A 26,266-nucleotide genomic window follows, 5' to 3' on the forward strand; every position below is an offset into this window, starting at 1 on the left:
GGATGTCTGCTTTGGAGGTCTCTGCTGCTTGGGCAGAGTTTTATTTAGAGCCTCAGAGTATGTTTTTGTGTGTTTGTGTTTGGTTTTCTGTTGCGATAGGTCTATGTGAGACTGGATTTGTGGTTACCTTCTCCTCCTGACTGACTACGCCAGTATTGGGTTGAGGGAGCTCAGCCTCCAATTTGGCTATATAGTTGCATCTCTCACATATATTTGAGCTTGTTGGGAGGAGGAGAAGGTGGTTTGTGTACATAAGGCAGTTGTAACATTGCCTCAAGATTCCCAGATTCACCAGCTAGACTGGAGAGTAATCCCGAAACTGACTTTTGGACATGCCAGAATAGTATAAGGAACTACTTTTTGACTATTAAAAAGGACCAATAGGGAGCCAAGTACTTAAAGGGACTTAAGTACTTTAAGGCAACTCATTACATTTTGTTACTCCTTTCATGGTAGATGTCTTGGTTTTTAAAGACACATTCTGCTACGGCGATTGCCTCTTCTGGTGCCTTTTTCGCGGGTTTGGACACTAATTTCAACCTTGAAGTTGCTTCTTGGTGCTGTGTTCATACCTTTCACTAAACATTACAAATTGGATGTTATTTCCTGGGCCAGGGCAGATTTTGCCATGGATATTCTGCATGGGTTTGTAGAGGACTTTTCTGTGCCTTCCTCCACCCAGTTAGTCTTGGCTCTTGTACTCTCCCTTCAGTGATGCATACTGTAACTGTGATATGGAAGGCCGTACTACAGTTGTGTAACATCTTGCTATAACTGGATTTCCTTCTCTTCCCTGTTGCAGTATTTGGTCTGTCCCTCCTTCCCACGCCTGTCATAACTCTTGTTTCTTGTTTGTTTCCCTCCTAGCTGAGGGCTGTCCTTTCTTATTTTCTTCTGGCTGTTGCCTTTTAGATGTGCATGTTTTTGGGCTGCTGGGGTGGTGCAGCAGCTAGCGTTGCCTCACAGAGAGAGGTTCTCCTGTTTGATTCTTGGCTGGGGTGCCTTTTTTGTGAACTCTGCATGTCATCCTTGCATTTTCAGGGATTTCCTCCCGGTTCTCTAGTTTCCTCCCACATTCCAAAGACATGCTGTAGATGGATCGGACATTCTTAGTTTGCCCTAGGTCTGTGTGCCTTCTGTGAAGGTTGGATGTTGGGCTGGCAACTCAGCACTGTAAAAACTCCACCAACACTCATTCTGTGGACTGGTGCTGTTCTTCGTGTTTCACTGTTGCAGTCATTACATTTGGGTAATCTGCTGGCAGGTTGCCCTCAGTCGGCCTGAATAACAAAGTCTTGGGTCCTGCGTCGGTTGCTGTCTCCTCTTCTATGACGTCAGGTCGTCAGGGATATAAAACATGCAGCCGACGCCATTTTATTCAGTCTTTCATGCCGCGCGGTGCCTGAAGCAGAAGCAGTTCGCATGTGCCGGTCGGCCGACTCCTGAAATTTTCGCTTTAGAGTTTCAGAACCGAAGTCTTCAACTAAAGCTAAGTACCCCGTTGGGGAAACTTTTCTTGCTCCTTACCGATGTCACTAAAGGTTAATAATTGCATTACTTGTGGGAAGCAAATACCTCATAAGGATTTTCATTTGTACTGTATTCCTTGCCTAGGCCCAGATCATAACGTGCCTTGCTGTCGGTTTTGTGCTAGATTTAACCAACGCACTATTAAGCGTCTGTATGTTTTTGCTTCTAAATATTTTGGATCCAGATTTAATTACCCTGAAATGTCGTCCATTACCAATCCGACTACCAGAGTTCACAAAAAACGCAAAGAAAAAAGACAGACAGACCGTCGAGGTCCAAAACCGACGACAAAGCTTCTCCTAAGCCAGTCGCCGGTACTCAGTGAGGTGCTTTCGCAGCCCCTGATACCCGCTACTTTTGAGTCGCAGGCCTCTACCGAGACCCATGTGGATTCCGGTATGCTGCGAGATTCTCAGAGTATTGAACCCGCGTATGTCTCTCCCTTGGATTGGTCTGGAGCCACTGAGCAGGCACCGGCTTCAGAGGATGTTTTCAGGTTTCAACATTTTTATATAAAACCGACGCCAGCTTCAAAAACAAGATCAACAACATCTTCCAAGTCTAAAAAACAGACGCATGAGCCACGTGCTCAAGCTCCTATGCCTAAAAACAGATGATCAAAATGGCTGAGGACTTCATTACCTTGAGGCCTAGGCAAGACACTGGTTATGAATCTTCAGATCAGGTTTCCATTTCTTCTGATTCCTCTTCTGATCAGGAATTTTCTATTCCACCCTATGAAGATTCAGATGTAGAAGAATCCATCCCATCTGCATCTCCTCCTGAGGATTATACTTTTGGAGAAACCTTGCATAACATTTTCATTGGGAGAGTCAGGGTTTCTCTGAATCAAAAAAGAGGCGTAGGGATTTCCTTCTTCCTCAGCATAGACCTTTGGCTATACATCCTGTATTAGACATTGTTGATTTATGTGTTTTCGGAATCAAGCATGGCTCCTGATTCCCTACCTCTGGCTCCTAGTAAGCCAGACAGATATTGCAGGGTTCCTGACTCCCACAAATTTCTATTCAAAAATCCTGCTGCTGATCCTGAGACTATCTCACAGGGTCCCAAAGGTGTGAGGCCTCTACAGCCAAAAACCCTACCCCCTCTGATAGAGATTCCATGCACGGAGTTGATGTGGATTCTCTGAGACTTGAATGCAAGGAGTTGATGTGGCAACTCAGATTGGAAGCTTGCCACCTACCTGGACTAAACAGCATGCTTTCTATTAGTTTCTTTCTTAAACTGAGAAGCCTAGTTAGGTGAAGTTTCTTAGACTGATTTAATCCCCTTGGGAGTGGCCACCTTTTTAGCTATTTTATGGGGATTTTCTTTCTTCGTTTTTTGATTGTTAAAATGGTTTAGTGCTACTTTGTTATTGGTTTTATTTTTTAATGTCTCTATCAATGGTTACATTGTATCCATTATTTTAAGCGGGGGATGTGTAGTTTGATCGTTCATCAGAATAGTCTTTTATGTAAGGGACGTCAGCCTCCTAGTACCGGCCGCTACACACAAAATACAATCAATATATAATATATAACTTGCTTTTTTTTTTTTTTTGCTACTAATACTGCTACTATTTTGATTTATTTACATGTTTTTTTTAAAACAGGCGCTACACACATATACTTTTCCTGGGTTTACCACTTGTGTGTTTATAGTCTCTACCAGGTATTTAAGATTGTATACATGCTATGTTGGTGGCGTAAATTTAGAGTATTAGTTTGATTACAAATATTCAGGGCTGGTAATGTTGATCTTATACAAATGGTGATGCACAGTTTTTCTGTGGTTAAGTTTTTTAAGTGCATTGATGTGCAATTTTCAGGTGTGTCCACAAGGGGGAGTGTTTGAGTGGAGCTATGATGCTTAAATAATGGGACAGATGTATTGTTCTTTGTTTTTAGTTTGCTTTCTGAAGAAGTTGGTGCAGAGCGCCGACGAAAAGCTTGGTTTTAAGCTTAATAAAATTCCTGTTTGGTATTTTCGTTTATTGGCGTTCTTTACAGACATTTTTTGGATTATTAGGAGTCCTGAATATAACCTCTGGATTACTAGGAGCTTTTTAGAGGTGCAGCGACCTGCAACGGTGGTATTTATTAGTTTGTGGTTTTGTTTTTGAGTGGTACATCTGCAACCTTGGCAATTAGGGCCGTAAACTGCCAGTTTCATATGCTTAAATATCAACATGTTATGGGCTTATTGAAACAGAAAATAATGTTGATTTATGATTGTGTGGAAAATAAAGAATTACAGGAATTATTGCATGCAGCAGAACAGGTTGGAAAGCATACTTTGCAATGTGGTTTTGATTCCTTGGAGGCCTCTTGCAGGGCCGCATTTACTGGATCTGTGATTAGAAGGCATGCCTGGCTCAAGGATCAAAATCTGCCTGATCATGTTAAAGATAAATTGTTGGATGCCCCTTTACAGCATGATACTCTGTTTGGTAATAAGGCAGAAGAGGTTTTAAAGAAAATGGAAGACAAATCTAAATCTATGCAAACTGTAAAAACATTTCTTACAAGTGCAGCCACCCAGATTCAGTAGGCACTGGCCTACTAAATGTTGGTCCTTTCCTGTGTCCAACAGAGCCTCTCAAGGCAAATCCAGGCACTCAAAAGGCTCTAGATACCAATCACAGGGTTCTTACAGGTCAAAGCAATGGGGTGCCTCCACCTCCAAATCTGGAGGAAACAAAGCACAACCCTACAGTAAGCAGTCTCAATGACTTCCCTCTACCTCCACCAAGCACTTATCTTTTGGCAACCCCCTTGGGGGGAAAATTAGCACTTCATGCTCAAAATTGGAAGTTAATTAGCCAGGACAAGTGGGTATTAAACATAGTATCCCAGGGGCACATATTTCATTTCCATACTTTGCCAATTCCAAATGGTTGGCCAGATCTGCCACAAAATCAATAGGCAGAGGCTCGGAAACAAGTTACATCCCTCATGGATATGGGGGCTGTTCAACCAGTACTAGAACAGGAAAAAGGACAAGGTTTTTATTCACGACTGTTACTGGTACCCAGAAAAGACCATGCCTGGCCTCCAATACTGGACTTATCGATTTTGAACACTTTCCTGGACATTCCAAAATTCAAAATGCTGACATTACAACAGCTACTGCCTATGCTGGGCAGAAACGCTTGGCTAGTGACTCTAGACTTAAGAGGCATACCTGCTTATCCCAATAAGGGAATCATGCAGAAGATACCTCCGCTTCAAGGCAGGTTTTTTGCATTACCAATTCTCTGCACTGCCCTTTGGCTTATCTACTGCACCCAGGGTGTTTACAAAGTGCCTGGCACCAGTAATTGCATTCTGCAGACAAAGAAGCATACAAATTTATCCTTACCTGGACGACTGTCTCATTCAAGCAGAGAACAAGGACATTCTTCTTCAACATCTGGCATTTGTAAAAAGGCTTCTAACATGCCTAGGGTACACAATAAACGAAAATAAATCACAACTGGTACCCTCTCAAAAAATTACATTCCTGGGTGCAAGCTTCAATATAACTGCCCAGGTGGCTTACCTTACGCCAGACAAACAAAGGCAACTGACAACATACTTCAAACAGATGGCAACAAAAACCCAGTTATCTGCAAGACAAATTCTGCAGGCTTTGGGGTTCATGGCATCCTGCATTCTACTAATTCTATATGCAAGACTGCATATGAGGAAACTTCAATGGTACCTAAAAAGTTTATGGAGTCAACATTGTCACGGTCTGGAAACAATGATTCCTCTCATTCCTTGCCTACAACAGGAGTTTCTTTGGTGGGCAGAGACATGTCACCAAAACAAGGGACTATCATTCACTCTACCCCCTGCCACCCACAGACACATCAGACTATGCTTGGGGAGCCCACCTGGCGGGGAGATGCATTCAGGGCATATGGAGCCCAAAACAAATGCATCTGCACATCAACCAGAAAGAGATGCTAGCTGTTCAGAATGCTCTGACAGCCTTCAAGGACTTACTTCATCCAGGACAACTACTGATAAAGACGGACAACACCACGGTTATGTGGTACATAAACAAGCAGGGGGGGTACACATTCCTACCCCCTTTGCAGACTAGCCATGGCATTGTGGAACACAGCCTTAACTTACCGAGTACATCTTCAAGCTCGATTCCTACCAGGAAAACAAAATACTCTGGCAGACGACCTAAGCAGAAATCTTATGGACCCGCACGAGTGGAAACTGGATCCACAAATCTTCAGCATGGTAACACAGAAATGGGGGAGCCCAGACATAGATCTATTTGCCTATCCCCAAAATTATCAACTGGACAAATTCTGAACAAGGACTTATCACAGACAAGCATAGAAAGTGGATGCCTTATCCTTCAGTTGGAAAAAACCTATCAGTCTATGCCTTTCCCCCTCTGCCTCTTCTCTCCAAGGTCTTAGGGTCAGACAAGAAAAAACAAAAATGATCCTAATTGCTTCAGACTGGCCTCGCCAGCACTGGTACCGAATTCTAAGGAATATGTCCATGGTACTTGCCTCAAATACCTCATCTACTGTCTCAGCAGAACAATCAAATTCTGCACACTCCGCTCCAACCTCTGAACCTTACAGCATGGCTGATCATTTAATCATTCAAACAACACCTCTCAGTAAATCTGTGATGGATGTCATTTTGTAAGCCAGAAGGCCTAGTACTAGAAAATCTTATGCTGATAAATGGAAGAGATTCTGTGCTTGGAACCAAGCATAAGGAACGGACACAGCAATACCAAATATCAATCAGATTTTACAATACTTGATTGAGATGCTTGACAAGGGCCTATCTTTTTCTTCAATAAAATTCCATGCCTCCGCCATCTCGGCTCTTTACAACACGGAGCCTCCCATTTTTTCTCATCCTCTGCTAAAGCAGTATCTTAGAGGGGCCAAAAATTAAGGCCTCCCAGAAGATCACCAACTCCTGCATGGGACTTCAATTTTGTGCTGGAAAAACTCATCCTGCCTCCTTTTGAACCAACAGCTACTGCGGATATAAACATTTTATCTTGGAAAACAGCTTTCCTTTTGGCAATCACTTCAGCAAGAAGGGTTTCAGAACTACAGGCTCTCATTACTGTGGAGCCTTTTATTACATTTTACTCGGACAGGGTGTCCCTCAGGACCAATCCTTCCTTTATGCCTAAGGTGGTATCCAGTGTGGCTCTTAACCAAACTATTCACCTGCCAACATTTTACCCAAATCCGCCGAACAAGGGGGAGCGGATTCTGCATTCATTGGACGTACACAGACAACTAAGATCCTACTTAAACAAGACCAAATCTCAAAGAAAGTTTGAGCAACTACTGATGGCATTTGCTTCAGGATCAGAGGGGAAGGCTATATCAAAGCAGACAATTTCTAAGTGGATAAGCCACTGCATTCATTTCTGCTGCTTACACCATAGTAAACCTGTGCCCAAGGGAATGAGGTCACATTCCACCAGGGCTGCCTCTACCTCAGCAGCCTTTCTCAGAGGAGTTCCAACCAAAGACATTCTAGAAGCTGCTACTTGGACCTATGTTCATACCTTCACAAAGCATTATCATTTGCCTCTCTTCTCCAAATCCAGGGCAGGCTTTGCCACTGCAGTTCTGCAGGGCCTTATAGCCACTCCTAATGCTGTTTAGTTCCATCCTCCCAGCCATAGCTTTGGGATTCTACCCAAATGTAATGACTGCAACAGTGAAACACGAAGAACATAGTACAGTTGTGTACACTTACCATAAATGTAGATGTTCGAGTGTATTCACTGTTGCAGTCCAGGTTACCCCCCCCACCATCCCCCTTTTCTATAACTTCTTTCCTTCACTATATTCTAAAGCCTTTGTGGTGTAGTTGACATCTGGGGCAAGAAAAACTGAATAAAATGGCATTTTCTGCATCTTTTATACCCTTGACAACCTGACGTAATGGAAGAGGAGACTGCAATCCACGTAGGACCCAAGACTTTATTAGTCAGGCCGACTGAGGGCAACCTGCCAGCAGATTACCCAAATGTAATGACTGCAACAGTGAATACACTTGAACGTCTACATTTATGGTAAGTGTACACAACTGTGCTATCCACTGCTGCGACCCCCAACGGGAACAGCCGAAAGACAAATATGATGGATGTGCATGTTGTCCTTTGTCACTGTGGGTGTTTTGATCCTCCTGAGGCAATTCAGTTTTGAGTATTTGTATCTGTACATCACTTTTAAGCCCTATATCCTACACAAAGAGCATACATGTGACATGTGGTGCTTATAAGATCTAAAGGCTTTGGTATGCTGGCTGGATCTTGGGCTGTCCTTGGCAGGAGATCCCTTCAAGTGAAGAATACTGCAGCAGTCAAGAGAGAAGGGACATCTTACTGTTATGGAAACATTTTCCACAACTACACTTTCATCCCTCAAACCTTCCAGGTCACCCCACTCCTACAACCACTCTTACCGTGCCCCCCCCAAGCAAAGCGCCAAACCCACTTCCTGCATTGTTCCCATCCTTAAATTTTGCAGATTTACATTTAGAAAAATGTCACTAGTACATATCCTATTTCGTAGCGATCTAGAGTCTAATCTAGGATTGCATCTGATATCCCTCAAACATTGTGGCTCCCAGCAAGTCCCCTTGTATACAATCACTTTGTCAAAATAAGACACTTTAATACTGGGAACATGCTAAACAAACTGAAATGAATTCAGTCCTTCATAATCTCTGTCACCACATGTATTAGCAATGTCTGATTCATGCATAAAAATGGATACCCCGTATCCTGATGTCCACTTTCCTGGATATAGGTATTTCCCTGGTAAGTGCTTGATAGAGTAGAGCTGAATGGTGGTGACTTGGCTTAACTGCCATGTGTCCTCCTGGGGGTCATATTTATTACTTGTGATTCTGCCTTTTAGGTGTTATTCCTACTGCAGAATTCTCTAGAAAGAAGAGTAAGTACTACATTTACGTGACATCTGAAGTTTGTCTTAATCTGAGCCCCAGGTTCATGTCCTGTAAGGTGTGTGGTTTGGCAACCATCTTGTTTAACATGATTGGATCACCGTGCTATCACTTCTGGCTTAGTTGTCCACTGAATGATTGAGAAACTTGCTGAACTGCCTTGTCAAGTGTATTGGTTACTAGTAACTGCAACCATGTATGGCATTTGCCAGTCATCTTATCTCTTCCTTTGTTTAGAAACCTTTAATGATGTTGCATTTTTAAAATGTGCTTCATTGCAGCTGACATCTCTTCACAATCAAAACTGCATACGAGGCAGTGACATGAACTTCTACTTGTTGTATAGAATGATTGTACCATTCCTCTAAAGCTTACTGAAACTGATTGCCATGTAGTATGCCAGTTCACATTATTTAAATGCTTAACTTTAATTATAAGGGGGAAGCTGCTACCTCTTAACCCCCCCGTACATTTGTTGATATTCTGTATAGTGACTTTATCAGATATGTTACATACCTTGCAGACTTGCTAGCAGGTAGTTGAGATTACAGTAGTCCCCGTAAAGAAAGTAATCTTTTGATGCGTTTGTTTTTCTTCCTACTGTATCATGTGACCTTGCAATGCATCATTTCAGTTTACAATAACTTTATGATGCTGTTGGCTAGCCAGTTACTCTGAGGGACTGAGGTGGGTGATTTTTCTGCTCCATTTGCTTTAAATAAGTGGAAAATTGTCCATTATTGCATTAAATAGTTTATAAGAAAAGTTTGCCTTTGCAGCTGTGTGGGACTACCTCTCTTAAAAAGGAAATGCTGGTTATTTTGGACATTGGTTGGTGCACCAATGTCTATATGTATGTGTGCTTGTCTGCATTTACATACTTGATTGATTAAATAAGTTAATCGTTGTGGAAAGTTAAACATTTCTTACATTACTTCAAGAATTACATATTCTAAAGCCATTTCTGGAAATCCAAAAGCTGATAAAGTACATCTTTTTGCTCTGTTTCAGTGATATTTAATAATCCTGGGCTGCTCTAAGGTTGTAGTTTTAAAGTGTTCTGCAATAGCTGTGTTTTGTGTGTTTAACTCAGTTAAGTTCCTAGGTTTTTTACTTGTCTGTTTTGATTCAGTCTTCTTTTTATTTAGGTGTGAAATGTTGGTCTATAGCTCTTTGTTTCTATCTTGATTGCCCTGAAGGTATAACTTTAGAAAAGCCTTTCAATCTGATGGTATAAAGGAATTCATTCTGTAAGTTTCTGTTCTTTTGTGCCTTCACCTGTGGTTGGCTACAAGAAGTACTGCTTCTACAGCCATTTGGAAATCCAAAGCTGATATATACTTGTATCAGTTTTGTATACTTATATTTTTTGTGCTCTGTTTCAGTGATATTCCACAATCCTGTGCTGCTCTTAGGTTGCAGTTTGTAACTTCTGCAATAGCTGTGTTTTTTGAACGTATCTCAGGGTTAAGTTTCAAGGATGTCCTTCAAGGATGCATCTGCAGTCCTAACAAATGGGTTGTCCTGCCTCAGGCAGCCCTTCGGTCGGCCGGATTCCAAAGTCTGGGTCTGGCCTCGGCTGATGTCGCACTTCACCCGACGTCATAGCTGCAGTTATCCGGGTATAAAGACATCAGCCAACGCCATTTTCCTCAGTCTTTCTTGCCGCGTGGCGCCCGAAGCAGAAGCTGTTCGCAAGTGCCGGTCGGTCAGAACCAGAGATTGCTACTACCGAAGACTTCTAAAAAGCTAAGTACCCCGTTGGGGACTCTTTCTTGCCTCAGCCGATGACAGAAAAAGTGAATAACTGTTTAACTTGTGGGAAACAAATACCTCATAAAGATTTCCACTCTTACTGCCTACCTTGTTTAGGCCCAGACCACGACGTAGCAGCTTGTCTAGCCTGTGCTTCCTTCAACCGACGGACACTTAGACGTCGGTCGGAGTTTGCAGAGGAGTTTTTCGGCTCCGCTTTTGCTTACAACATGCCGTCGGAGACTCCGACTTCACAATTAGCTAAAAAGCGTAAGGAAAAGGACCGACACTCGCGGTCCGCGGTTTCGGCTGAAACCGCAGTTAAGTCAACCGCGAGTGTCTCTGTTTCGGCTGAAATCGAGTCCTCGGTTCTTCCTTCGGCCGAAAGCTTGCCTCCTAAGGCCTCATCCAGCATGGCTGAATCTGCTACAGAAATTCCACCTGCTCTTACAGGTTCTCAGGATTTATCGGATACTATCCCTTTAGATATATCTACTCCTGCACGTGGAGCTGCTAGGCCCCCTGCATCCATGTCAATTAAGGCTTTTACCAGGGCTATAGCAGCAAAATCAACAAAGACCGTGCCTGCTAAAACCGCCTCTCACAGGCCTAACTCTAGTACTCAAATGCTTAGTCTAGCAGAGGATCTCATTTCTTTGATAAGGGGATCCCAGCCTCACCCTGACAGGGCCTCTCACCCCCCCTCCAGAGAAGAGGCCTAGAGCAGAGCCCCCTGAGCCAGTTTCTACAGATTACTCTTCTGATGATTCAGAAAATTCAAACCCTCCAGAAGGCCCTTATTCTCCATATGAGGACTCTGATGCAGAAGACTCCATTCCTTCTGCCTCTCCTCCTGAGGAATTTTCTTTTGGGGAAACCTTGCATGCTATGAGGGAACAATTTCAATGGCAGGGCCAGGATTTTTCAGACTCTAGGAAAAGGCTTAGGACCTTTTTGCATTTGCCACAGCATAGGCCTTTAGCCATTCCTCCAGTACTTACAGTTGTGGATGATGCATTTAATGATGCTTGTACTGCTCCTGATTCACTTCCTCCGGCCCCTGCTAAGCCCGACAGATACCACACACATTATCACTTGTATAAGGCTCCTTTTGCAGATCCTGAAACTATTTCACAGGGCCCCAGGGCTGTAGCAGCTGCCTCTGCCAAAAACCCCCTCCCCTCTGAAAGGGAATCTAGGGCCTTAGAGAGATGGGGTAAAAAAGTTTATACTTCTGCTACTCTTTCGGCTAGGGCCTTAAACTGTCAATTCCACATGATTCAGTATCAGGAATTTGTTTGATCAGTTAACTAAAAAACTGTCCTCGCCTGAACCTTTAGACCGACAGTCCCGTCAGGAAATGGTACATAATATTCAGCAGGTCAGTAATCATTCCTTAAAATGCGGCTATGATGCACTGGAGGCTTCCTTTAGATCAGTTATGACTGGTACAGTGATCAGAAGGCATGCATGGTTAAAAGAGCAGTCCTTACCAGACCATGTAAAGTCAAAGCTCCTAGATGCTCCCATGGATAAAACACAGTTTGTTTGGCTCCCCTGCACAGCAAGTGTTGAAGGTGGAAGAGAAAGCAAAATCTGTCCAGACAGTCAAGGATTTCTTACAGGTCCAGCCTCCAAGGTTTAGTAGGAACTGGCCTTCCAAGAATTGGTCCTTTCCAGACACCACCAGAGCACAGAGAGGCAGGAATAGGCACCCAAGAGGCAGAGGTCAATCCAGAGGTGCCTACAGGGGACGTCAGTGGCAGCCTAACAACCAGCGAAGTACTGCCACAGATCCAGCCACTACCACTTCCACAGGACAATCACAGTGACTTGGCTCTGAAACCGCCTACCAGGGAACAACTAGAAGCACCCTTAGGCGGAAAGCTAGCCTTATTTTCAGTAAACTGGCATTACATTACAGGAGACAAATGGATTTTACAGACAATAGACAAAGGTTACAGGTTTCACTTCCATACTCTACCAAGGAAGAGAGGAATGCCAAACCTACCTCCAAATCAAAAGACAAACACTCTAGAACAAATAGACCACTTACTAAGGATGAGAGCTATAGAAAAGGTACCATCTATGGAACAAGGGCAAGGATTTTACTCCAGACTTTTCCTGGTGCCAAGAAAGGAAAACCAATGGAGACCTATTCTCGACCTGTCCGCTCTGAACACATATCTCATTGTTCCAAAATTCAAGATGCTGACCCTACAGCAGCTTCTCCCCATGCTGGGCTCAAGGAGTCTTGGCTGGTAACTCTAGATCTCAAGGAGGCATACCTGCACGTCCCCATACGACCAAATTGCAGAAGATACCTCAGATTTCTTGCAGGATTAGAGCATTATCAATTCTCAGCATTGCCTTTTGGCTTATCTACTGCGCCCAGAGTATTCACGAAATGCCTGGCATCAGTAATTGCTCATTGCAGGCTTCAGGGAATTCAAATTTACCCTTACCTGGACGACTGCCTGTTACAAGCGGACAACAAAAACAAATTAACAAAAGATTTGAGAAAGGTCATTCACCTACTGCAAGCCCTGGGATACACGGTCAACATAAAAAAGTCAAGGCTGATACCATCCCAAAGGATAACTTTCTTGGGTGCAGAACTGGACACATCAAACCAAATGGCATTCCTCACAGCAGAAAAGCAGAAGCACCTACCACTCTATTTCATGGCATTAACAACGCAGAACCAGCTTACAGCAAGGAAAGTCCTGCAAGCCCTGGGTTACATGGCATCTTGCATAATATTGATTCCACATGCCAGACTACATATGAGGAAGTTGCAATGGTACCTAAGGAATTTATGGTCTCAGCACAAGCACAGCCTAGAAACCCAAATTCCAGTAATTCCATGCCTGAAGCAAGAATTCCGATGGTGGGCTCAGGCCTGTCAGTTGAACAAAGGACTGCCCTTCCACAGCCCTCAACCAAGCCAGACTATCACCACGGACGCCTCAGACCTCGGTTGGGGGGCACACATGCTGGACAAGTGCATACAAGGCTTATGGACTCAAGACCAGCTGAGCCTACACATAAATCAAAAAGAGATGCTGGCAGTAAAACTGGCAATTCAGACATTCAGACCATTTTTTCAACAGGGTCAATTGCTGATAAGGACGGACAACACCACAGTTATGTGGTATATCAACAAACAGGGAGGCATACATTCATATCCTCTATGCCGGATGGCAATGGACCTCTGGAATGTGGCCCTGAGCCTCAACATTCAGCTCCAGGCAATATTTGTGCCAGGAAAAGAAAATATACTAGCAGACATCTTAAGCAGAACTACCACGGATGCCCACAAATGGATGCTGCATCCAGACATCTTCAAATCCATTACAAGGAAATGGGGAATACCAGAAATAGACTTATTCACATCCCCACACAACCACCAATTGAAAAAATTCTGCACAAGGACATACCACCCACTTGCTTGGAAGGTGGACTCCCTATCTTTCAGTTGGGAAAACCTGACAGCATATGCATTCCCACCTCTTCCTTTGATGCACAAGGTGCTATTGAAGATCAAAGAAGATCACCCAAGGATCATCCTGATAGCTCCAGACTGGCCGAGGCAGCATTGGTACCCATTACTGAGGAGTATGTCTCGGGAACACGCATGGCCTCTACCCCTAGTTCCTTTACTGCTAACACAGAACAACTTCAAAACCCTGCATCCAAACTTGAAAACACTGCAGCTAGCTGCTTGGAACATTGCATAAGACAAAATAACCCAGATTTATCTGAAAGGGTTAAAGACATTATCTTGGAGGCTCGCAGACCCTCAACAAGAAAAACTTATTCAGCAAAATGGAAAAGATATCTCATTTGGAGTGCAGCTAAAGGAGAAAATGTATCACTGGTAAACATAGCTAACATCCTGGAATACTTAGCAGAGCTTTTCCACAATGGCCTGTCCTACTCTTCCATTAAGATTCATGCGTCAGCTATTTCAGCAGAATACAGCATGGATCCTCCAGTCTTATCTCATCCTCTACTCAGGCAGTTTCTGAGAGGAATTAAAAATGTAAAACCACCAAGGAAGCCACCATTGCCTACATCGGACTTGAACTTTGTGCTAGAAAAGTTGACACTCCCCCCTTTTGAACCAGCAGCAACAGCAGAATTACAGTACTTATCATGGAAAACTGCTTTCCTGCTTGCAATCACTTCAGCAAGAAGGGTTTCTGAATTACAGGCATTAATGGCAGTACAGCCCTTCCTTATCTTCCATCAGGATAGAGTGTCCATGAGAACTAATCCTACTTTTATGCCAAAGGTGGTCTCCAGGGTATCATTAAACCAAGCAATCCACCTACCTACATTCTTCCCCAACCCACAGAACAGGGGGGAAAGACTACTACATACCTTGGATGTGCATAGGCAATTGCGCTACTACCTGGACAGAACCAAGAACAATAGAAAAACTGACCAGCTTCTGGTAGCATATGCAACAGGAATGGAAGGAAAAGCAATTTCAAAACAGACAATCTCAAAATGGATAGGAAATTGCATTAGATTTTGTTACTCTTATCATGGAAAGACAACTCCAGAAAACATCAGACCTCACTCCACAAGGGCTACAGCCACTACTACAGCTTTTTACGAGGAGTGGCTACCAAAGACATTTTAGAGGCTGCTACTTGGAGCTCCGTGCATACATTTGCCAAGCATTATAATCTACCCTTATACTCCAGATCCCGAGCAGGTTTTGCCACTGCTGTTTTGCAAGGGATCTTAACTACACCATAATCTTTTTAGTACCTCCTCCCCCAGTTTGGCTATGGTATTCTACCCATTTGTTAGGACTGCAGATGCATCCTTGAAGGACATAGTACAGTTTTGTACCTACCATAAATGTAGATGTCCGAGAGGTATGCATCTGCAGTCAGGATTACCCACCCTCCTTCCCCTCTGTGGTACTCCTAGGGTATTTGCCCATCTCTTGGCTAGCTGGGGGAATCTATTATGGTGTATTTGTTTGTATATATGTATATACATGTTTATTTCTATTTGCTCTCTATTGTTTGGAAACATTTGCATTTATCCAAATTTAGCCTTCCTAGAGGGTACCTGGCATCTGGGGCAAGAAACACTGAGGAAAATGGCGTCGGCTGATGCCTTTATACCCGGATAACTGCAGCTATGACGTCGGGTGAAGTGCGACATCAGCCGAGGCCAGACCCAGACTTTGGAATCCGGCCGACCGAAGGGCTGCCTGAGGCAAGACAACCCATTTGTTAGGACTGCAGATACATACCTCTCGGACATCTACATTTATGGTAGGTACAAAACTGTACTTTTCTTTACTTGTCTTACTTCTGTACTGATTCTGTCTTCATTTTTTTGTCCCACCTACCCACACAATTGTTGTGTTCTTAAAACTTGGTGTCTTTTGAGTTGCCCGCCTCTACTATAAATTTGATATTGGACACACTTCCCAGTCCCATCGCATCAGCTCATTCTATTGGTACAGTGAGGTCCCTTCCTACAAAAAAAAAAAATATGCAGCTGCTTTTACTGTTTTTGTGTCTCTTCCTTATTTTATTACTTTATCTCATTTTTACTGTTAGTTCTTAAATTTTTCAGTTGCATTTTGTTATTGCTTGTTAGTAGCCTGATTAAATTGTAGTTGTTGTTCTAAGTGTCTTAGTTTTGGTTAAAGGACTTTGGTTTCAGGCCAGTTATTTTACATTAATAAGGTTTGTGGTCTGCACTCTTGTGGGAAGAGAGAGTAGACTCTGCCCTTCTGAGCTGCGAATTGCTGGGTGATGGCCTTTTGTGCCTGTTGTTCTAAGTGCTTTTATTCTGGTGTAAGCACTTGGGTTTCATACCAGTTACTTTACATTAGGAGGATTTATGGTCTAAACTCTTGTGACAGGAGAGGATAGCCTACACCCATCTGCCTGGAAGTTGCTGGTTGAAGGCCTATTTTGTCTTATTCTTAAGTGCGTCAGTTCTGGCTTAAGCATTTGTGCACCAAAACCAGTTGATCTGTTGCTGTCAGTGTCATTATTGATCATGGATGGGTATAGGCTCCGACCACAGATCCAAGCCGGCACTAAAAGTGACAGCTCCTCAGCTCAAGCCCCTCCCCTTCCCAAGATTCCTTGCTACCCACAACCCTTGGATTAAGTTTGCCACAATTTCCAGACCAACTCCCCTCCTGATAGCTCTTTGGAGTAATTTTTTAGGTTCTTCCTGGGATCCCGCCCTGTCCTCCTGATCTTAGGGTTCCTTCTTTCCTCCCCCCCCCCCCCCCATTGGTTGGTGTGTGTGTGTGTGTGTGTGTGTGTGTGTGTGTGGTATGCAGGTATGTCAGAAAAACCTACAGGATTTGAACAATGCTCCTTGTGCGGTTGGAAGTTACCCCATGCCGACACACACGAGGAGTGTGTCTACTGCCTAGGAGGGTCTCATCTGGAGGTTGAATGTGACATCTGCGCTGGATTCAACCGCAGAGCTCTCCTAGAGCATAGAAACAAACTTTTGTTTAAGGGGCTTGCGAAAGGGGGTCCTCTGGCTATGACTTCCCCTTCTAAGCCTTCTTCGGATCCCAAGAGGAAGTCTTCTTCCTCTTGGGATTCGCCTGCCAAAAAGCCAAGACTCTTGGATCATAGTTCCCGGGATCCGAGTCTAGCCTCTGTGGCTTCGGGTCCCGGCTCTTTGGCTTCGAGAGCCCCAGCTCCCCCTGTCAGATCTGAGTCCTTGGAGCCTCAGAGTTCCTCGGATCTGATCTGGCCAAGACAACCCTCAGATCTGACCCCTCCCTCGGCTCCGACCGCAGTGCCCTCTTGGTCTTTGAATCCAGCAAGACCCTCGGATCCGACTGTTTTGATGGATCTGATCATTATTGAAAACTCCCCAGTCACTTTCGGGAGGTCTGATCTGAGGCTGGCAAGTTGTTCTTCTCCTAAGGGACCGTAGGCCATTGGCTAGGTGGGGCCATTCCTCTATATCCTCCCATTCCACCAGGAGCCTGCTCTGCTCCGACATGGATAAGATGAGGAGGAGCTTTCTCAAGGCCCAAATCGAGCTGGGATTGTTGACACCCCCCTGGCCATTTGTCCAGGTGACCTAACCCATCCACAGAACTTCTCTCTCCCCGACCAACCCATCTGGGTGTGGTTCCCCCGGATCAGAGCGTCCCTAGGGAGAGGCCAGCGGTGTTGGGTATTGCTTCTTTCTCACACTGTCTGGGTCCCTTGCGGGCTCAGCTCCGTTGCCCTCTGAGCTGACCATACCTCGGCCTCACAAGGTCTACAGGGGTCACCGGTTTGGGCGGGTCCAGTCCAGAGTTTTTGGACAGTTCCCTCGCTTTGAGGGCCTCTGCTTTAGACAGCTCGGGGTTGATATCTTCTGGGGACGTCGGTGCTGCATTGGGGTCCCCTTCTGTCCCAGTCGTCTGTGGCTAGTGGGGATGAGGCGGGTGGCATCTTCCAGCCCATTGGCTTTCTGGGCAATAGAGAGGACTGTCTCTGGATGGGCAGCTGCCTCTACCTCGGCTCTGGATCCCTCCCCCCAGCCTCCTTTGTTGGGTGGCGAGACCTCCATCATCCTTCCAGGGTCAGCCCTCTCGTGATTGCCTTCATACAGGCATTACCCCTATTGAGGTCCCTTCCTCTTCCGAGTCCTTTCCAGAGCCTTGCCGTGGAGGAGCCTCCCCGGAAAAGGACACTCAGGAGGAGGCACTTGGACTCCCCTTGAAAGTCCCTCACCAAGGACATAGATTTCGAGGAAGGAGACTGGTCCCTCAGACTTCTGTACGAACAGGTGTCCTTTGGGGACATACTTGGAGTGAGGCGGTTGGTCTTCCTCTTCCCCATTGATGCCATTGTGGTTGCAGCAGCCACCAAAAAGGAGCTCGCTGAACAGAGCTCCATGGTCCGTCCCCCCGAACAATGAGTCTCGGGTGATGACCACTTTGGGAAGCATGTGTTTGGCTACTTTTGGACTGAAGACAACAAACTACATGGCACATTTTACCCGGCTGCAAAGTGATTTAGTATCAGAACTCTCCACTTCCATTTCGGAGTTGCTGTCTCTGGAGAGTCTTAAGTTAGTCTCTCTCAAGCCGTTTACTTTGACCTTCCTAGCTAACGCCTTGATGAAGTTGATCTCTAATGCGGTGGAGGCCACCTCTCGAGTGGCAGGTACGGGCATTGCAATTAGGCATCATGCCTGGCTTTGCCTTTGCGGGTTTGTGGGAAATTTCAAGACGTCTTTTACTAATGCCCCTTTTGACAGCTCCTCAGTCAAAGAAGCCTTATCCCACAACAAGAAGGCGGGAAAGACCCTGTCCACAGTAAGGATCATGTTTTCTACTCCCCAGCAATCCTTTTCCAAGAATCAGAGGGGTAGTAAGAAACTGTGGTTCCGCAGGTCTCCGTCATCCTTCCAGGACACTCCTCAAGAATCCTCTTCTTCTGGCCGGGAAAGGGGGTTTAATAGCAGACACTGCCCCAGAGGCAGAGGAGGTCCGCAGAACCAGGGTTCCCAGGAACCCTTCTAGGAGAAGCCCCGTCAGCGCTCCTGAAGTGCCGCCCTGCCCAGCTGTCCTGCCATGGAGACAGTTGGGGGTCATCTCTCATTACAGCCAGTAACTTGGGCAGATATTGCCACAGATCAGTGGGTGCTAAACTTCGTATCCTGGGGATACTTCATACCCTTTGCTCAGAAACCTGCAACTCAAAAAAAACCCTCCTGGATGTTCCACCCTGCCAAAGGGAGTTGGCCCTCTCCAAGGTTCAAGACCTCCTTCAAAAAATAGCCATCCAAGATGTCCAAACAGGACAACGAGGGTCCGGGACTTGCTCTCGTTTCTTTTTGGTGCCCAAGAAAACCGGGGACCTACGTTCCGTTCTTGATCTCAGTATTCTGAATTTGTCAGTCAAGAAGCCAGAGTTTTGGATGGTCACTGTTTAGTCCATTTTGCCACTTTTGCGCAAGGACAATTAGATATGCCCAGAGGAGCTCAAGTATGTGTACTATCACATAAAAACTGACAGATGCTCTATGAGATACCTGTGCTTCTGCCTGAGGGACAGTCACTACCAGTTCAGAGCCCTGCCCTTTGGACTTGCCTCACCCCCCCCCCCCAGATGTTTACCAAATGTATGGCAGTGGTAGCAGCCCTAGTGGTAGCAGCCCTTCTCCGGATGCAAGGTTTTCAGGTCTTTCTGTACCTGGACAATTGGTTCCTCATGGCTCCCAAAAGGCATCAACTCACTTAGGCCATGGATTATACTCTCTCTCTTTTGGCCACGGATTATACTCTCTCTCTTTTGGGACCTAGGCATCACAGTCAGCCTGCCCAAGTTTCATTTTATTTCATGCCAGAACCTGGAATTTTTCGGGGTCCTTCTGGACACTGTGTCAGAGACTGCAGCTCTTTCCCTGCACAGAGACGAGATGATTCGGGAACAGTTATGTCGTCTTCTGGATTTGGAGATTCCCTTTATACATTTAATCTTGCAAGCCCTTGGATCTAGGGCAGTGGTGATTCAGTTAGTCCCTGTTGCCAGATATCATATGCGACTTCTGCAATGGATCTTTGCAGTGCAGTGGTCAACTCAACTTCATCCCATGTCCATGACGGTCACGATTTCTCAGGTCTGTAGATGTCACTTTGCTTGGTGACTCCAAGCTCAAGACCTTCCAGGCAGAACCTTTTGTCTTCCCCCAATCCCAAGTCATGGCGACCACAGAACAGCTCCCTATTGGGGTGCGGAGGCATTTTAGGGAAAGGACTATCCATGGCACATGTTTCCCCTTATACACCAAATTGCACATCAGTGTCCTGGAGATGAGAGCGGTCCTTCTGATGTTGCAAGCCTTCCAGGACTGTCTCCCTCTTGGGACTGTTGCAATTCAGACAGAAGACTTGTTGAGTGGCCTGGTGCATCAACAAACAGAGAAAAACACAATCTTATCCCCTGTGCATGGAGGCCATGAGGGTGTGGGAATGGGCATTGTCTTCCAGGAGCTTTCTTCTTGCAACGCATATTCTCAGCAGTTCCAGCTTGCTAGCAGACAAACTTGGCAGATCTATCCAGAGTTCTCACGAGTGGTCCCTGAATCTGTCAGTAGCAAGTCAGATATTCGACCTTTGGGGTCTCCCTTGCTGCGATCTGTTTGCCTTCCCCAATTAATCACAAATGCAGTAAATACTTTGCACTGATCCCCCCAGTGGGGGAGTCGCCCAGGGACACTGTGGTTCACAATTGGCTGCCGGGTCTTTTATACGCCTATCCCCCAACTCCTCTCATTCCGAAAGTCTTACAGAAAGCTCATCGCCTGAAGACTCATCTCATCCTCATTGCCCCCTTCTGGCCTCGTCAGATGTGGTTTCCCTCCTTTGGTCTCATCTAAAATAACCGCCTTGGATATTACATTCAGATCTAGGTTTCATTTCCCATCCTTGGGAGCTTCCTCTTCCCAACCTCCAGTCTCTTTGGCTGACTGCTTGGTACCTCCATTTCCAATGATTATAACCCAGTCCAGCCTTCCTTTCCCAGTTTAAGGAGATTGTTTTGGCCTCTCTAAATAGCCTTCTACTAAGAAGGTGTATTCCAGCAAATAAGAGATATTCAGTTTGGGCTCAACAGCCTAACTCCATTTTTAGCTTCTGTTTCGGACATTTTGTTGTTCCTGGCCTCTCTTTTTCAACAAGGGGCTAGTTTCTCTACAGTCAAACTTCAGTTGGCTTCTGTGTGTGTGTGGGTCCCATCTAATTGTGGGTGATTGGAGTAGAGCTGAGAGAGAGAGCATTCTTACTGGCTATTTTGCGCTTAAAAGGGTATTTTCTTTTATTTCAGTCCCACCTTTGCACTTGTTTGTGTGTAGCACTCCATCATGTACTGCCGCATGGCTGTGGTTACTGTTGCTGTTTGTGCACGCAAATGTTTTATTTGTTAAATTTTTCCTTGGCACTTTGCTTGTGATCCTCCAGAGGTTTGTCACAGCCCTGCTCTACTGTCAGGTGGAACACTAAGCCTAGCCTCAGAGGTAGAAACACACCTCTCGCCCACTAGCCACTCCTTAGTATGACATCTTTTTCTTGATCATATAAATTTACCTATCACTGTGGACGGACAATTTCTCCTGCCAGCTTGGCTGATAAGGGGCATCCTGAGGCAGTTTAACAACTGCCTCATGTTCACTGACAACCCTTTACTCCTAGTCCACACAAACACTACATGTAAGAGATGCAGCTATAGTAAGAACCTTGAATCCATGCTCTGTCGCACACCAGTCAGTACATATGACAATGAGCATGTTGCTAGCATGCGCACACCTCACCCCCTACTCCACCCAAACCCACATCACACATATCTACATATGTAGAGGTTCCCACTAGAAACATACCTAAACACCAGAGACCTTAGAAACACAAGCACACTACACATAATACTTCCTCTGTAGAACACATTACATATAATAGCTCACTCAACAGTGTCTCACCGGTCAAACCTTAAAGGCAAAACACAAAGTCAAACCTTTTAGTCATAAGTGATTCCATCGTGAGACACACTGATGTCCCTCTCACCAAGCTGGATAAGGAAAAGGTCACTGTCAGCTGTCTGTCAGGTGGCAGGATACGCCATATCACACACGCACTCAAGTCTCTCAACAGCAGGTACTGTTAAGACTCCTTCATAGTCCATGTTGGTATGAAGGAATTGAGACCTACCTCTCTAGACTATACGAAGAGACACGTGACTGAACTCTCAGACTGTGCGTCTAAGGCAGGTATATTCCTAGCCTTACCCAGCATTTTACCTTCATGTAGGATGATGCCTCAATAAAAACAGAAAATGATTGACGTCAATAATTGACTTGGGTTCTGGTGTCATTCTAAGGGGATCCACTATCTATCAGCCTGCGATGACATGATTGACAGACCTCTGTGCTTTGCCAGAGGTGGTATTTATCTGTCAACCCTGGGATTTTGTCTACTGGCTAAGGCACTTACCACCCCTGTAGTGCCTTTTTTAGACAGTGTCTCAAGAACAAAATTCCCAACGTAAAAACTCCAGCTAAAAACAACCTCAAGGTTATGCTGCTAAACGCTAGGGGTCTCAACACGAAAGTGCACTCACTGGAAGTTGTCCTCACTTTGGAAGACGCAGTCATTTGTGTATTCATAGAGACCTGGTTCAAGGCTGTGGAGAGCACCCCACCCATACCAGGTTACACCTCCTTCCACACGTTCAGGCCTCAAACTGAAGGCATGAAAACTAAAGGAGGTGGTGTATCAATATTCATTAAAGATAAACACACCTCCAGATTGGTTAAACAGTGGGATTCCCTGGAGAAGCTTCAGGTGCAATTAACTGTTGGTAGGACACCTATTCAAGTCATTGCCAGCTACAAGATCCCTCCATGAATCAGGACACCCTTTCTGCCTATTTGAATCTACTTGAGTCTATCAAGATGAATCTGAACACCATGGTTTTGGGTGACTTCAACTACCCATCCATTGACTGGGTAAATTTACTTGTGCTCAAACTCACTTGCCCAAAGGGTCCTCGACTTCGTTATCTCCAATGTCCTTGCCCAGCTGGTTGACACCCCCATAGTGGATGCCAACATCCTGAATCGGGTGCTTACCAATATGGTGGACCACTGTAGCACCCCCACTATGTGGTCCTCCCTGGTGAGGTCTGACCACAAATCTGTCTCATTTGAAGTAGCTGTCACACCTGACCCCCCCCCCCCCCCACCAGTAGCAACTAAACCAAAAAAACTTCTCTAGAGCAGGTTATAACCTCTTACAGGATGGTATAAATAGCTTCACTGCACCTCTTCCCTGAGATGGAACTGGCAAGTATGCCAAGCTCATTGACTCGGTCATACCTGAGATAACACCAAAACAAGCTCCTCAAGGAAGAGCAATCCTGCCTGATGGACAGCTAATTAACGGGCTTTAAGAGGTAGAAATTGCTGATTGAGTAAGAGGGACCGAGCCCTCCTAAACTGGAAACACTTCTTCCTCAGCTTAAACGAGCAAATAAGACTTCTTGTGAAGTCCTCCAAAGCAAATTATAAGTCCAAATTAGCTTCCTCAACAGAAGACAACCACAAGGCATTCTGTGGTTACATCTGTAACCTAAAAGGAAAGGCCCAGATTTGTGATGAACTGGTAGTTAATGATACCACATAGACTGAGCCTTTGGACAGGTTCTGTGAAAACTACACTCCCCTGTCCCCACCACAGTACCCCATGACATCCCTACTACGTGTCCCCTACCTAAGTTGTAAACACAGCATCTGTGGGACCTGATGACATCCCAGGCTGCATCCTACATGGGCTCCAACATGAATTAGCAACACCACTGGGTACTTTCTTCAGTCAGTCTAAGCACCACCTTTGTACCATTTAAATGGAAAACTGCCCCCATTATTCCCCTGCACAAGGGTGGTGCTACCCCTGACCCTGGGAACTATAGACCTGTTAGTCTGACTAGCCTTCTCTGCAAGGCCATGGAGCGAATCATCATGGACCTTATCAGCAAAGATATTGGTGGTCTCCAAATACTTCTCAGTTTGGATTTGTCAAAGAGAGATCATGCCTGTTAATTCTGGTGGACTTATTGTAGATTATTGTAGACAGTCATCAAGGCCCTGGACGAAGAGAAGGGTGTGCATACAGCCTACCTGGACTTAGCCAAGGCATTTGACACTATCCTTCACTTAGACATCATTGACAAACTCACCCAACTAGGCATCAACCCTTATGTCATTAGATGGGTCACCAACTGTCTCACTGATAGAACTCAGATAATCAAAATAAGGGAATCCACATCCCAACAGCAGACCTGTGTTCCACAGGGATCAGTCCTGGAACCTTTACTGTTTGGAATCTATGTCTCTGAAGACTAAAGGTCTCTGGCTGACTAAACGTTTTCTGATGACTGCAAATTGAGAGTGGTCATAGAATCTCTAAACGATGTCAACATCCTATCTTACAAACGCAAGTGATTGGTGCCAAAGTCATGGCCTTAAACTCTATGCAAAAAAATGTATTCTTGTTCCTTTCGGTAAAAGCGATGTTCCTGCTAATTGCCACATCAATAGCAACATCTTCACTGTGTACTTGGTGGTGAGAGACCTGGGCACACAGCTTGACAGCAACCTTACCTTTGATCACCATGTCTCCACAGTGGTAAGAAGGGCATTCTGTATTGCTCGTCTCACAAGCAAGGGCATTGCCTCCAGAAAAAAAAAGTTAAAACCTCTCTGTACTCTTCCCTCATCAGGCCAGTAGTTTGAGTACAGCACCCCTTTTGGAATGTTCCTTTCCAAGCACCTGCAGCAATTAGAGAAATCACAAAGGTTCCTCACAAGGAAAATTCAAGGTCTTCAGCATCTGTCATATGTGGGGTCTTTTGAAATCGGTCACTTTACTCTGTTTCATATGGTCTACACAGAGGTGATCTCTGCCTTGCATACAAGGCAGTCTCTGACCCTGGTTTATTGGAAATGCATATACCCAAGTCAAATGGTACATGGGTCAGTCGCTCTAAAGGCCTTAGCCTGGTGTGTGACATTAATAAAACCTTAAAGTGGGACAGATTTGTCTCCCAGAGGTTACCACACCTTTGGAACAGACTCCCACTTCATGTCAAACCGAGCACCTCTTTGGCCCTCTTCAAACACAGTCTGGACGATTGGATGGGCGACCATAAACTCACCTCCTGGGGTTCCACCTGTGTCTCTCTTGGATGGGGAAGTAGGCATTGATCATGGAAATAAAAGGGTAAGAACTTGGCTAGGCTTGTAAGGGCCCTAGGGCCATTACCCTAGTAACTTTCTGTGATCCTGTTACACACTGTATCAGTAGAGAACTTTCAAACTGTTCTGTACTCTATACTCCTATACATCTGGGTCAGCACAACCCATTGCTTTACTTTGTACACCGATATGTTACTGAAAGCTGTATGCTCAGATTATTCTTTCCCAGCCTAATCAGATGTGAGAGGAGGCAGTGAGAGAGGCTTAAGCTGATTTACTCTAGTAGCCTTTTTCTGGCTTGTACACACTGTGCTGTGTTTCATGATGGTTTTGCAGTCGTCAGAATGTACAAGCTAGAAATGCAGTGGTTTTAAGTTGGTCTAGTCAGTGTTGAACCAAATGTTTTTTGATATATATGGTCGTACACCAGCTCCACTGACATTGACAGATAAAGCCCTGTGTATGTCTTGTGAGACCCCAAATTCAGGTAAAGGTTGAGGTATGTGTTGCAGCTGGCATGGGAGAGGCATGATATGGCTGTTCTGGAGATGAGATGAGGGCAGACCCGAACCACCTAATGCCAGGATCCCTTGAAGGAGGTATGCAGCGTAGCAGCATAGAATTCTGGAGATGGAGATGAGGGCAGACCTGAACCACCCAATGCCAGGGTCCCTCGAAGGAGGTATGTAGCATAGCAGCATAGAAGGTAGACCAGAGACGGATGTTTGGCAGCTAAATCTCAAACACTGCAGCCGTGTTTTCCTGGACATGGGAGCATTCACATGCCCTTGGAAGGGTATACCCACAGGAGCATATACGTGCATTTGGAAGGGTATACCCACTAGAGCATGAGCGTGCACTTAGAAGGGTATACGGTCTCCTGAGTGGTGCATGCTGCTTGTCCTCATCAGAGGCGGGTTGGGGCTCCTAATACGCTGTCATTACTGGAAAGTTGCTGAAGTCATACATGACTGGTGAGGCTGTTTGTCTGACACCTTCCACTGGCCAGCTGTTGCTGTCACTGGGGAGTTTCTATGAGTGAATAAGTGGGCTTTTGATGATGAGGAGACCAAATGGTTAGTAGGAGCAGCATGAAAAAGCACCCAGAAAAAAGTGAGGTGTTCTGAAGGGAGAGGGTACGCAGCATGGACTGATTTCATTAGTGTTATGTGCTGTTTACATATGTGGTAGCTGAGATGCAGCATACTGTTAGACTAGCCTGATTGTTACATGAGAGGGCACTGGGCAGCACAGCAGGCAGG

General features: G+C 45.2%; 1 protein-coding gene across 8 annotated transcripts in view; it reads left to right on the forward strand.

Annotated features, from left to right (window-relative positions):
• PRR14 (proline rich 14) overlaps positions 1 to 26,266 on the forward strand; it is a 1,002,113-nt gene that overhangs the window by 96,911 nt on the left and 878,936 nt on the right. The window lies entirely within an intron of this gene.

Source organism: Protopterus annectens, chromosome 10.part0 (genome assembly GCF_019279795.1).
Source record: "Protopterus annectens isolate FY-2018-M chromosome 10.part0, PAN1.0, whole genome shotgun sequence".
In the NCBI taxonomy this organism is placed as follows: Eukaryota; Metazoa; Chordata; order Ceratodontiformes; family Protopteridae; genus Protopterus; species Protopterus annectens.